Raw genomic sequence first — 13,937 nt, forward strand, 5'->3', positions numbered from 1 at the left:
CTTGAGTGATACATATGTTGATTTTGTCATTATCATCTAGAAACCGGTAGCCGAGATATCGGTGTCCGAGGTCCATCCGAGGGAGACACTGTCCTGTGTGATAGAAAGCGAGACATTACGGTATAATACCAGTAGTTACATATATGATAAAAGTCCGGTTGTTTTAACCTCAAACATAAACAAGGGCGACAACCAGAGACAGTGGAATGATACCAGACATACCAATCGTAAGTACAGTATAATAACTTCTATTTTGTCAAAATGACTATGTACACATGGAAAGCCATTAATGAAAAGCTTCAATATGTTCTGTGATAAGCACCAATCCAGTTCTGACAAAATATAGTCAGATACTGCACCTATACATTCATTATACTTTAATGAGGTAATGCGGAGGCTGAGACCTACCATCTATTTAGAGAACAAAATCATATCATATAAACAATGCTTTGGTCAGAGGTCGGATAGACATGGAAACAATACACCATTATCCCAACAAGCTGTTCCGGAAGGACTTCATTTTGTGGAAAGCCTTTCGATGTATCTGAGGCTTCTAAAATAGGAAGGCCATCAATATACAGGAGCGTTGTATGTGTGCCTATAGACCTGACTTATCGCCTAGACAGGTTGATTTTATAGCTGATACGGAATCCTACTTATCTCAGAAGGGGAATCTCTAGGGTAACATGTAATAAGAGGGTTAGTATCGACAGGTAAAAACAAATGATTTACGCGTTTGTCTGTTATACTCATGCCATAAATGGAACAATGCCCACTGTATCACTGCTTATAACAAGCGTTTTATTTTCTATATATGATGACTCTTTTAGAATGTCGATAAAACACATATTTATGGAAATGCATGCAATCCAGTCAGGTAATTCTGTTTGACGGTATGGTAGATATAATTTAGTATATTGTTTTCAATTGATAAATTTTCTATGTCACTCATTTGGTTAGACTAACCGCCGTGTGATGAGACCAGGAGTATAGTCATTTAGGGGGCACAATGCTTATAGGACCGATATCTTTATGGAATTGATTTAAATGTTCCAATAAAACCCGATCTGGCTGAGTGCCATATAAAAAGCAATATTTTGTACCGTTTATTTGAACAGTTTCCAAGCCATTTTAGTGAAGACACGCCTTCCAATGCCAACATTAACTTTGCAGTAAAACATTGAAATATTCATGTTGATACGACATCGAGTTTTACAGCTTTGGTGGGGAAGATACATCGATGATCAATGAAAAGTTACATTTAGCAGGACCACTGTGTTAATTACAACACGAACACACCGTCTCTATTACTAAGTGACATAAGTCATGGGGTTTGAATATTATCACTGATTAATCACAAGGTTCACTTACTTGATATTATGATACATTATGTTTATGGTCCAATGTCCAGGCATATCAAAACACAAATAAAGAATAAAACTTATATTCATTAAAGAAAAGGGTTGAGAATGTGAATGTCCTTGCGCCTAATAAAACGATATAAAAAATACTTCCATGGCTTCTAATATCTGCATCTGTTAATGACAAATCATCTGGATTGAGTGAATGGTATGAAATTCACCTTAATCATTTCTTCTAGGGGGCTCTCGATTTTGGTTTTGGTATAACAAGCTTTTGGCTTAACGACAGCAAAAGGTCTATCATTCAGATGTGATAATGGCCTTCTCCACTGTCAGAGGACCCCGGGGACAGTTTACGACACCCTACAGTCCTAGTACCGAGAGGACTCCGAGGGCTGTTTACCACAACCTACAGTCCTAGTATGGAGAGGACTCCGGGGATTGTTTACGACACCCTCGGGTGTTTACGACACCCTACAGTTCTAGTACCCAGAGAACTCTGGAGACTGTTTACGACAACCTACAGTCCTAGTACCGAGAGGATTCCGGGGTCTGTTTACGACACCCTATAGTCCTAGTACCCAGAGGACTCCGGGTGCTGTTTATGACATTATACAGTCCTAGTACCCAGAGAACTCTGGAGACTGTTTACGACAACCTACAGTCCTAATACCGAGAAGACTCCGGGGTCTGTTTACGACACCCTACAGTCCTAGTACCGAGAAGACTCCGTGGGCTGTTTACGACACCCTATAGTTCTAGTACCGAGAGGACTCCGGGGTCTGTTTACGACACCCTAAAGTCCTAGTACTGAGGGGACTCCGGGGACTGTTTACGACACCCTACAGTCCTAGTACCGAGAAGACTCCGTGGGCTGTTTACGACACCCTACAGTCCAAGTACCGAGAGGACTCCGGGGTCTGTTTACGACACCCTTAAGTCCTAGTACTGAGGGGACTCCGGGAAATGTTTACGACACCCTACAGTCCTAGTACCGAGAGGGCCCCGGGGGTTGTTTACGACATTCTACAGTCCTGGTACGGAAATATCTCCGGGGGCTGTTTACGACACCCTACAGTCCTAGTACCGAGAGGTCTCCGGGGCTGTTTACGACATCCTACAGTCCTAGTACCGAGAGGATTCCGGTGGCTGTTTACGACACCCTATAGTCCTAGTACCGAGAGGATTCCTGGGGCTGTTTACGACACCCTACAGTTCTAGTACCTAGAGACCTCCGGGGACTGTTTACGACATCATACAGTCCTAGTACCGAGATGACTCAGGGGGTTGTTTACGACACCCTACAGGCTTAGTACCGAGATGACTCCGGGGACTGAGAGGACTCCGGGGGCTGTTTACGACACCCTACAGTCCTAGTACCGAGAGGACTCCGGGGGCTGTTTACGACACCCTACAGTCCTAGTACCGAGAGGATTCCTGGGGCTGTTTTCGACACCCTACAGTTCTAGTACCTAGAGAACTCCGGGGACTGTTTACGACATCATACAGTCCTAGTACCGAGAAGACTCCGGGGACTGTTTACGACACCCTACAGTCCTAGTACCGAGAGGATTCCTGGGGCTGTTTTCGACACCCTACAGTTCTAGTACCTAGAGAACTCCGGGGACTGTTTACGACATCCTACAGTCCTAGTACCGAGATGACTCCGGGGGCTGTTTATGACATCATACAGTCCTAGTACCCAGAGGACTCCGGGGCTGTTTACGACTCCCTACAGTCCTAGTACTGAGAGGACTCCGGGGCTGTTTACGACACCCTATAGTCCTAGTACCCAGAGGACTCCGGGATTGTTTACGACAACCTACAGTCCTAGTACCCAGAGGACTCCGGGGCTGTTTACGACTCCCTACAGTCCTAGTACTGAGAGGACTCCGGGGCTGTTTACGACACCCTATAGTCCTAGTACCCAGAGGACTCCGGGATTGTTTACGACACCCTACAGTCCTAGTACCGAGAAGACTCCGGGGTCTGTTTACGACACCCTATAGTCCTAGTACCCAGAGGACTCCGGGATTGTTTACGACATCCTACAGTCTTAGTACCGAGAAGACTCCGGGGGCTGTTTACGACACCCTACAGTCCTAGTACCGAGAGGACTCCGGGGTCTGTTTACGACACCCTACAGTCCTAGTACCGAGAGGACTCCGGGATTGTTTACGACATCCTACAGTCCTAGTACCGAGAAGACTCCGGGGGCTGTTTACGACACCCTACAGTCCTAGTACCGAGAGGACTCCGGGGGCTGTTTACGACACCCTACAGTCCTAGTACCGAGAGGACTCCGGGGTCTGTTTACGACACCCTACAGTCCTAGTACCGAGAGGACTCCGGGGGCTGTTTACGACACCCTACAGTCCTAGTACCGAGAGGACTCCGGGGCTGTTTACGACTCCCTACAGTCCTAGTACTGAGAGGACTCCGGGGGCTGTTTACGACACCCTACAGTCCTAGTACCGAGAGGACATCTTCTAAGGTATATCCGAGAATCCCACGCAGTCAGCTAACCAAGCAGACGATAGGTCGATATATAGTGGAAATACAAAACCTTTACGATTTGAAATCACATGTGTAATTTGGCGCTTTTTATAAAAAGTCTCATTGCTTTTGCAATTCAGATCCGTTGGAGTATTCATCATACGATTTTTACCATGTTATGTAATATGTGCGATGCCTTTTGTGTCCTCTAACAGAAGACTAATATGTAGTTTTGGTAAAACAAGGTGTATACATATTATATTGAATACAATGTGACGAATTAATATAGGCGGATACCTTAGCCCACTATTGTATAACACTGAAAAAGTATCGACTGCATAATCTTTCCCGTGAAGGTTTTAAACAATCAATTGACGTCTAATCGAGGTAATTACATGTTAACAAGCGGATCGATGTATTCATTTTATAATTGGAATATGCTTCAAAATATTGGATGATGGTGTGTGGGACGATGCTTTTAGAAATCATTTCGTTATGACATGAACTGCATGAGGGCGAATGATGGCGCTAGAACGACTGCATTAAAGACACATGGACATGTGATATTGAAATAACGTCATTACTGCTTGACTTTAAACATGGTCTCGCAGTCCCAAAGTGACTCAGGTGAACAGCTGATATATCGGTCTATAGCAATACCTCTTTATGAATTATGAACATTGTTAATTGGTTTATCGATTTTGAAACAGTTATAAGAAATGCCAACATCCTTTCGTAACTTAGATAACTTTATTAAAACTATCTCGATGAAGCCTATAACCTCCATTTTAACCAATACGTCGTCAGTGGTATGATTTTCCTTTTTAATGTTGCAACCTATTTCATGGCCATAGCAACTAATATCAAAAGTCAAAACTGCCGCTCTGTGTTTAGTACAATATACAGGATCGTGCGACATCTTCAATAATTTACATCCTCAGTATAATGTACCGTCGTCTCCACCCACTGTGAAGTTTTAATATACATTGTGGGTAAATGGTTGTCATACCGTCTGTAAATAATTTAGTGCCTTCAGTATATAGGTCAGAACGGTGTTCGTTAGTACATTTGTACCATGTGTGCTGACCACATGGTCTAGCCGTTTTTACAACTTTCGATTTAGGCTCTGTATGGTCATAAAAGTTGCTTTGTTACCAGTAAAACAGGAGTGAAACACCGGCGATATATGGTAACTACCAAAGACAAAAACAAACTTTAATTTTGCAACTCACAAGTGGAGAGCAACCACTCACAACTCGATCAATAATGACCCATATTTAAAAAAAAAATGAAAAATTTTCTTTGTCCTTTACGCATCGTGTTGCCCTGAGCTAGTGCAAATAGACCAAACATGAAATTATCATATGATGCATTTGATTCCACATAAATATGGATTACGTGATGGGCACATTTTGGTGATTTCAAGAGAATTTATATAATTTCTATTGCTAACCAATGATAAGTTTATTTCTACTGTTTATTGTTCACAGTTACAACACAATAACGTCTAACAATTGCTGACATCGACCCACGTACAAGACTATGAAATACTATACATGAATTGTCCACATAAGTCATGTAAAAAGGAGATGGATATTTTATTCTATCCTGACCTAGTTATATATCAAAGGAAATACGTTAGGCATATACACTATTTGTATAAAGCATTAATGCATGACAGTTAAATGTCTCATAAAGAATTATATTTGTAATGTTATTGAGTAAGTGTGAAGCAGAATAAAAATCGGCTGAAAATCACGAAGAACGGATGCAATGCCTAAACTATCAGGAAAAGGTTACGTTGATGTGTAACCGTTTGAAATCTAAAACTTTAAAACAGAACAAACCTAATGAACCCTGCGAAATGATTCATTTATTCTTCTTCACCTTATAATATAGATCCCTTGTTCTTCAATTATAATCAGCATTTATACATTTGCACAAGATGAGAGTGCATTACCTGAATAACATGCTCTGGTTGTATAGATTACAGAGAAAATAAAACACTGTATTCAAATACATTTGCTTCCAACATGTCTTGTTTCCAACAACTGAAATGTCGGTCTTAAAACGTTACCGTGTAGTTTACTTATTGATCATACTATGTGACAAAAAGTTATATAGTTTAGCTTCGAACTGTGCTTTTCTATTCAATATTTCAATCTGTTATCTATATCCCGTATATTAGTTGAAATAACATTTTTAAGGTTAATACTGAATAAGCTTTCACTTTTTATACACAGGAACATTTTCTAAAACTGCAACTTCTCCTGATTTGAAATAAATATGAAAGGCAACATAGTATTTCCTTAAATGAAGTGAAAAAGAAATTGACCTTAAGTTTATATGAAATCAATCAGAATTAAGTCAAAACTTTAATCTTAAATTGACCGACAATTTCTTTATTGATCAGTTTTTTACGTTAATGAATTTCCATGTGCTATTACGGCCATTGTCATGTCGATGTTATATAAATGTTTACCTTTATTTAGCTATTCTGCTCGTTTCAGGTCAATGTAAGGTAACATTTGTTTACTTGAAATTAATTTAATTTCCCTGTCCATTCGCGGTTAGGATTCCTTTCCTGTATGTTATGGAATAAAGTAAAACTCACATAAATATTAATCTTGAAAGGCTAGTTAATACCCTATAATGTACCTATCTACTATGACGTCATATGTACCCTGATAATGACGCCGACAGGTAAATATTAGTCAGTAAACACGTGAAAGTACTGTGGCGAGTGAGTGCTCAGTCTCTAATCTCTGTCGTGTGGTCAGGTACGCGTGTACTGTCTAATAGCAGACAATCAACAATATGATAACTAATCTATCAACAAGACGATAAGTTTTATCTAAAACAAAAAACTGACCTGTAGTTTTTAATTCTATGATATCTTTATCATACTAAACATAGTATCAGGGTGTTGTTTTATTTCACCTTTTCTTCACTTACCCATAACATTGACGGAAACGCTATTTTATATGTTTCCATATTTTTCTAACCATTTGTTCATATCAATTAATCAAATAAGAATGACGTTTATCACATGATCCACCTGATAGCCAGTGACTTCGAATTCACTTCACCTGTGTTAAAGTTTGCATTTGTCACTGGTGTAATATAGCATGGAGCAATTTTAATCGGCTGTCTTAGACAGGAAAGCTATCGTAACACGTCGGACAAAAACAATGATATGACGTCAGGATTTGGGAACAGTGGGGTAAAATGGCTGGATTTTTGTAGCACAGTTTGACGTTAAAACGTTTCAAAATGCAGGCTGTAGTAGTCATATCATTCATAAAAAAATCCCAATGGGATAGTGGAGACCACCAGAGAATGATCTACGTCTGACAATGGAAAGACGGATTTTTTCTCTGCTTTTCAAACTTTTACAACATATTACTACATATGAAATTTAGTATTTTCAGTATTTCTGAGATATATAGCAGTAACAAACAGGTCCTAACAAACAATCATCAAAATCCAGGATGGCAACCTGTCGGCGATCTTGTCGACCGATCGGTCCCAAAATGCAGTATGCATGACTAAGGTCCTATAGGAACATAACTATGAAATTTGAGACAGATCGCTTCAGTCCTTTCTGAGAAGTAGTGGTAACAAACTTAAATTATCAAAGTTCAAGATGGAGGCCTCTCGGCCATCTTGTTCACTGATCGGTCCCAAAATGCAATATGCACAACAAGACAGCTAGGAAAATCTGCACATGAAATTTGAGACAGATCCCTTAAATAATCTCTGAGAAATAGCGGTAACAATCTTCAGTTGTCAAAATTTAACATGGCGTCCTGTTGGCCATCTTGTTGACCAATTGGTCCCAAAATTCAATATGCACAACTAGGTCCCTAGGGAAACCTATATATGAAATTGGAGGAAGATCCTTTCAGAAATAGAGGTAACAAACTTTAATTATCAAAATCCAAGATGGCTGTCTGGCGGACATCTTGTTGACTGATCAGTCCAAAAATGCAATATGCACAACTAGGGCACTAGTGACACCTACATGTCAAATTTGAGAAAGATCCCTTAATTAGTTTTTGAGAATAGCGGTAACAAAAATTGTAAACGGACGGACTGACGGACGGACGAAAAGACGGACTAACGGACCACGGACGAAATGCGATTTGAATTGCCATCTGATGATAGTGGGCTAAAAAGTCGCCTAAATAAAACCTTCTAAGTTGTTTCAAACAATGTCATATGGAATGAACTATTATTTAAGATAATATATCTATGACAGAGTATGAATTTCAATACTGTATAAATATAAATAATGAATGAGAAACCTTGAAATATTGATTTCAAAACATACGATTGACACAAGGTTCGATACGAACCTTCATGCCGGAACGACGGTCTATAAATAAAAAGTGTTTAACTTGGTTATGAGTACTTTTCCGGCTTACCGAACAAACATGTTCTGAAGTCTAGATATACGAAGTTGTGGGATCCACAGAAAAAAGAAACAGACCTTCCATGCCTTATCTTATTTACATACGTTATTGTATACGACGACGGGTATGTATTTGTAAAACACAATCCCCTGGCTTATTGATATTTCTACACAATACTTATATTGAAGAACGGTTTGACCATGGTGGGATCTGATTAAAAAGAAAATAACCATGAGACTAAGACAAAAATAAAACGCAGTACAGAAGACACACAACACCGGGAACTAGACCCGTTTCTACAGTAGGGGATATATACATCTAGTGTCTACAGTAGGGGATATATACATCTAGTGTCTACAGTAGGGGATATATACATCTAGTGTCTACAGTAGGGGATATATACATCTAGTGTCTACAGTAGGGGATATATACATCTAGTGTCTACAGTAGGGGATATATACATCTAGTGTCTACAGTAGGGGATATATACATCTGGTGTCTACAGTAGGGGATACATACATCTAGTGTCTACCGTAGGGGATATATACATCTGGTGTCTACAGTAGGGGATATATACATCTAGTGTCTACAGTAGGGGATATATACATCTGGTGTCTACAGTAGGGGATATATACATCTAGTGTCTACATTAGGGGATATATACATCTAGTGTCTATAGTAGGGGATATATACATCTAGTGTCTACAGTAGGGGTTACATACATCTAGTGTCTACAGTAGGGGATATATACATATAATGTCGTCAGTAGAGGATATTATACAAATATTTCATGGGTTACTGTGCTCTAGTTCATAATATTTAACCCGAGGTGGTGGTAATCAACAAATGTTATATTGCACTCGGCCGAAGGCCGAAGGCCGAGTGCAATATAATATTTGTTGATTACCACCACCGAGGGGTAAATATTATGAACTAGAGCACAGTAACCCATGAAATATTTGTTTTATTACATAATCACAAGTTTTTTAGTTGAATATTTTTATAAAACTAATACGACAATCACTTAACAAAACCATCAGCACCGTACCGTACGGAAAAGCTTCAAGTCATATTGAAGATTGACGTATAACCCACCTACGTCACGTTGTAACTCCCGTTTTAATGTCTTATTGTCTTCTTTAACATTATTAGAACTGCATGCAGCCTTTTAATTTAATGCATTCGCCGTGTCCGTCCTCTACTCGATAAACGTCTACATGACGCGCCTGATTCGAGATCTATAAAGATAGCGCGAAATTGAGCATTAACCTTTGTGATGTCATAATAACGTAACTCACTGTTACGCGCAATTCCTCGGAAGTTTTCTACAAAACTAGACAACAACAGCGAGGTGTTCCTAAAGCCGTGCAATATAACATCTCGAACCGTGCAATATAACGTTTCCATGGAAGCGTGCAATATAACTTCGAACTGTTCAATATAACAAGGTTTTATTGAACAGTCGGGATAATAGTTGAAAATATTGTATTTCCTCATATATAGATTAGAGTAAACCAATTATGTAATAAATACATATAATGTCGTCAGTAGGGAATATATACATCTAGTGTCAACAGTAGGGGTTACATACATCTAATGTCTACAGTAGGGAAATATATACATCTAGTGTCTACCGTAGGGGATATATACATCTTGTGTCTATAGTAGGAGATATATACATCTAGTGTCTACAGTAGGGGATACATACATATTGTGTCTACAGTAGGGGATATATACATCTAGTGTCTACAGTAGGGGATATATACATCTAGTGTCTACAGTAGGGGATATATACATATAATGTCGTCAGTAGGGGATATATACATCTAGTGTCTACAGTAGGGGATATATATATCTAGTGTCTACAGTAGGGGTTACATACATCTAGTGTCTACAGTAGGAGTTACATACATCTAGTGTCAACAGTGGGGGATATATACATCTATTGTCGTCAGTAGGGGATATATACATCTAGTGTCTACAGTAGGGGTTACATACATCTAGTGTCTACAGTAGGGGATATATACATCTAGTGTCTACAGTAGGGGTTACATACATCTAGTGTCTACAGTAGAGGATATATACATCTAGTATCTACAGTAGGGGATATATACATCTAGTGTCTATACATGGGGATATATACATCTAGTGTCTACAGTAGGAGATATATACATCTAGTGTCTACCGTTGAGGATATATACATCTAGTGTCAACAGTAGGGGATATATACATCTAGTGTCTATAGTAGGAGATATATACATCTAGTGTCTACAGTAGGGGATACATACATCTTGTGTCTACAGTAGGGGATATATACATCTAGTGTCTACAGTAGGGGATATATTCATCTAGTGTCTACAGTAGGGGATATATACATCTAATGTCCCTCGGGGGAAATAAAACATCGTATTACCCTGGGGCGCGTGCCCCTATGGGGACCGTCCGTCTTTCACACGGAGACATCTTCCCTTCCGATTGTACAACAATGATGGATGAAGCGCAAAATGTCATTTTTTACTCATCACAAATTTAAGTAATGTTTAACCCAAAGTAACGAATCGTGAATTTTCGGTATAATAAACAATTGATGTCCCCGGTGACAGTGTTATATGAAGGTTTATGTACCCTCAGATGTAATATTTCCCGCAGGCAAGCCCTCGGGGAATATCACACCTTCGGGTAAATAAACCTTCATATCACACTGCCACTGGGGCCATAAATGCATTATGATAGTGGTTTAACAGTTTGACAAGAACAATATATCACCGAATGCTAAATACATTACAGGTAGATACTCCTCGAGTTTAAAGGGAAGACATGCTTACTTATTTTCCTTTCACACACAGATTAAATTTTGATTTTATCAGGATTATATGAGTTAACTTTATCAATTGTCTCGGAACAGTGAATATATATCTTTTATTTGGATAACCGCTATGTAGATGATATCAATTTATAGCTCAAAGTCCGACATAATGTTTTCAAGAGTAACATAAATAATTAGCAAGGTACAAAATGGAACTTCCATTAACACTTATTTGATGACCAATTATAGCGGTACCATTACCTTTACATGTTCTCAATAAAAAATACCAAGTATACAACTGGTAAAAACCAACATTTACCTACGTGACATTATAGATGTAATCTCATTATTTATTTCTATATAAATACGTGGTCGTAAACACGACAGATTCCCATGATAATACGCCAACATCAACAACCCGTGAATGAGTATTATAGTATCAATACATTGGTCCACAGCACGTGTATTTCTATGAATGTGATTTAATCATATTACACTCAATCTACTATGTCATTAAACTGTGGTGGGTATTGTTAACTTGTTGGTTAGTATGTCTCTAACACAATTTTTTTAATTTTGTATCAAGGTGAAAGTAAAACAATGAAAATCCAACTTACCTTTGTTATTCCAATACTGAACATAGTTTTACTCATGATGAAGCCAGTCATTGTGAAGCTAGTTTCATCCCGAAGCGTCTTCCGGTTTCATTTTCCTGCAAAGAAAACGCCGGTGAATGAATTCTGTTACACATGCATACACATAAAACAAACTTGATTAAATGATTCTGTTAGAACCGACAACGATCCAAAATATAGAAGAATTACCTGATACTGAAGTGATGGTGAAAATTGCTAATTTACCACTAGACTGTGTGGATGAGGAGCATGTTTCCAGTCAGACCACTTGAAACATTGGCTGATGTTAATGTATGCGCGCGGTTCAATATACATCCATTATTGGTTGGTGCCCGTCTAGTGTGTTAGGCCTCGCTAGTAAACCAATCGATAATTTAACATTCGCCTCTTGTTCGTGTGTGATCGGCAGCGGTCGTGTTATCGAGATACATGAATGTGTGCTGCCATGTAACAACCAAGAGAAACACATGCAGTGACCACGCTACCCAGTCATCATGCATCAGGCTTCTGAACACATTGGTGTTATATTCAGTTAAATATTGTATTTTCAGACCCTGAAATGAAGATATCAGTGTATATATATTAGCAGTTCCATCAGAAAGGTAAGTTGGATATTACAAGCTTTTACTAGTACCATCTTTAGAGTATAATTATGCCATACAACACAGTAATTGATTCGATGTTATTTGTATTGATGATATCTGTCAATAGTGAGCACCTCTATTGTTATTGTATTTTAATCCATCCTTTTATATCACATGTAGTCGTTAATTAGTATGAAGATGCTTCCCAATGTTTGCCATCTGTCTGTACTCACGTGTGCAGTCTGCATTCATCCCCGCCCTCTCTCTCTCTCAATACCCTCCACCCACTCGACTTGCCCCAAACAATGACTTCTACAGTAGTAGGTCCTACCGATCACCTGTTACTGTACAATTGAATGTTACATTTTACATGTTTACACCTGGATCTGCCTATTCAGGTGTCTGGTTTGTGTACATCTGTTCTGGCTATCGTCTGTCATCAAGGATAAGGTACCCGACATTAGTATTTTTTAAATATCTCGTGTGTTCAGTAACATAAACTACATCACATTTCTACAATGTGGCGTTGTGTGATGGGTATTTAAGCATTATTCTCAATGTCTTTTTGGGTTATGAAATCATAGAAAAAAACGGAAGGACATTCTTCGTAAAGCTTATAATTTAATTCATATAACTAAATCAGTTATTGATAAGGCATAAATTTTCGTGATTTTACTTTTACAATAAATCAAATTGAGTTGCGACCAATAGATATCTTGATTGATATCCAATTATTCAGTTTGGCCAATGACCGTGCCGCTTTTAAAATTACCCTCGAAAAGGTTCTGTATTTATGACATCATAATACGTGTCGTACAATTCTTTCGGTTTATGGAAAAATAACCTCAAAGGTCTAACCAATAGAAATGAGTGTAACATATGAAATTAAATTATGGTATGATAAACATAAAATGTATTTTTGATAACACATTTAACAATGTATCAATGTATACAAGGTACTGTTTGAAGAGCATATTCAAAACACTATAATACCGTATAGTTGTTAAATTTCGCGAGAAAAAATGGTGATCTCGTCTAAATACAGATTATATTACTTGTAGTTCTTTCTTTTTTATTTGCGAGGGTTTAATTTGGCGAAAAAAATTACCGCAAACATAACGTGTAATACCCTCGAACAAAAACAACTGTACAGTGTAAGGAATTGATAAATACCCGGTAGTATAAATATTTCATGAAATCTGCGTTTCATCATTTTGAGATCACCATATCATTTAATACATCAAACTGCATCAGGATTCCTGGGCTCACCACGACGTAGCCACAACAAATTATCGTATCACTAACTCTCTTGATCCAGACCTTTTTTATTGCCAACCCGACTCCTCTAAATCAAGGATATAAATTATCTTGCATTGGTAAATGAACACAGAACAAACAGTATTCATGGTTCACTGATTCTGATTCCACTGATCGGCAATATTACCACGTTAAAATATTTTTCGTCTTTGACTATGGGTCATTCTAACATAACGTTCATACGAATAAGACATTCACACATTTAAAACATAAAATGCATTTGGAAGACAATTACTCGAAAATGATGTAACTGTTGGAATGTTCGCAGAGATCACATATGTCTAATATCTGTTTCACGTGTACTCCCAAAATATCAGAAAGAC

At 38.4% G+C, this 13,937-nt stretch overlaps 1 protein-coding gene across 4 annotated transcripts in view; it reads left to right on the top strand.

Moving 5' to 3' along the window:
- The first annotated feature begins 71 nt into the window (after positions 1-71).
- Positions 72-13,937, top strand: part of LOC138319196 (ATP-binding cassette sub-family G member 5-like) — a 35,271-nt gene continuing 21,405 nt past the window's right edge. For 2 of the 4 annotated variants that reach the window (XM_069262174.1, XM_069262173.1), the window contains exons 1-2: positions 72-227; positions 12,265-12,315. The gene's annotated coding sequence lies outside the window, so the exon portion shown is untranslated. Of the gene's footprint in view, positions 228-12,027; positions 12,316-13,937 lie in introns of those variants that run through there. The other 2 variants (XM_069262175.1, XM_069262172.1) reach the window with 2 other exon arrangements.

Source organism: Argopecten irradians, chromosome 3, assembly GCF_041381155.1.
Source record: "Argopecten irradians isolate NY chromosome 3, Ai_NY, whole genome shotgun sequence".
NCBI classification, from domain to species: Eukaryota; Metazoa; Mollusca; class Bivalvia; order Pectinida; family Pectinidae; genus Argopecten; species Argopecten irradians.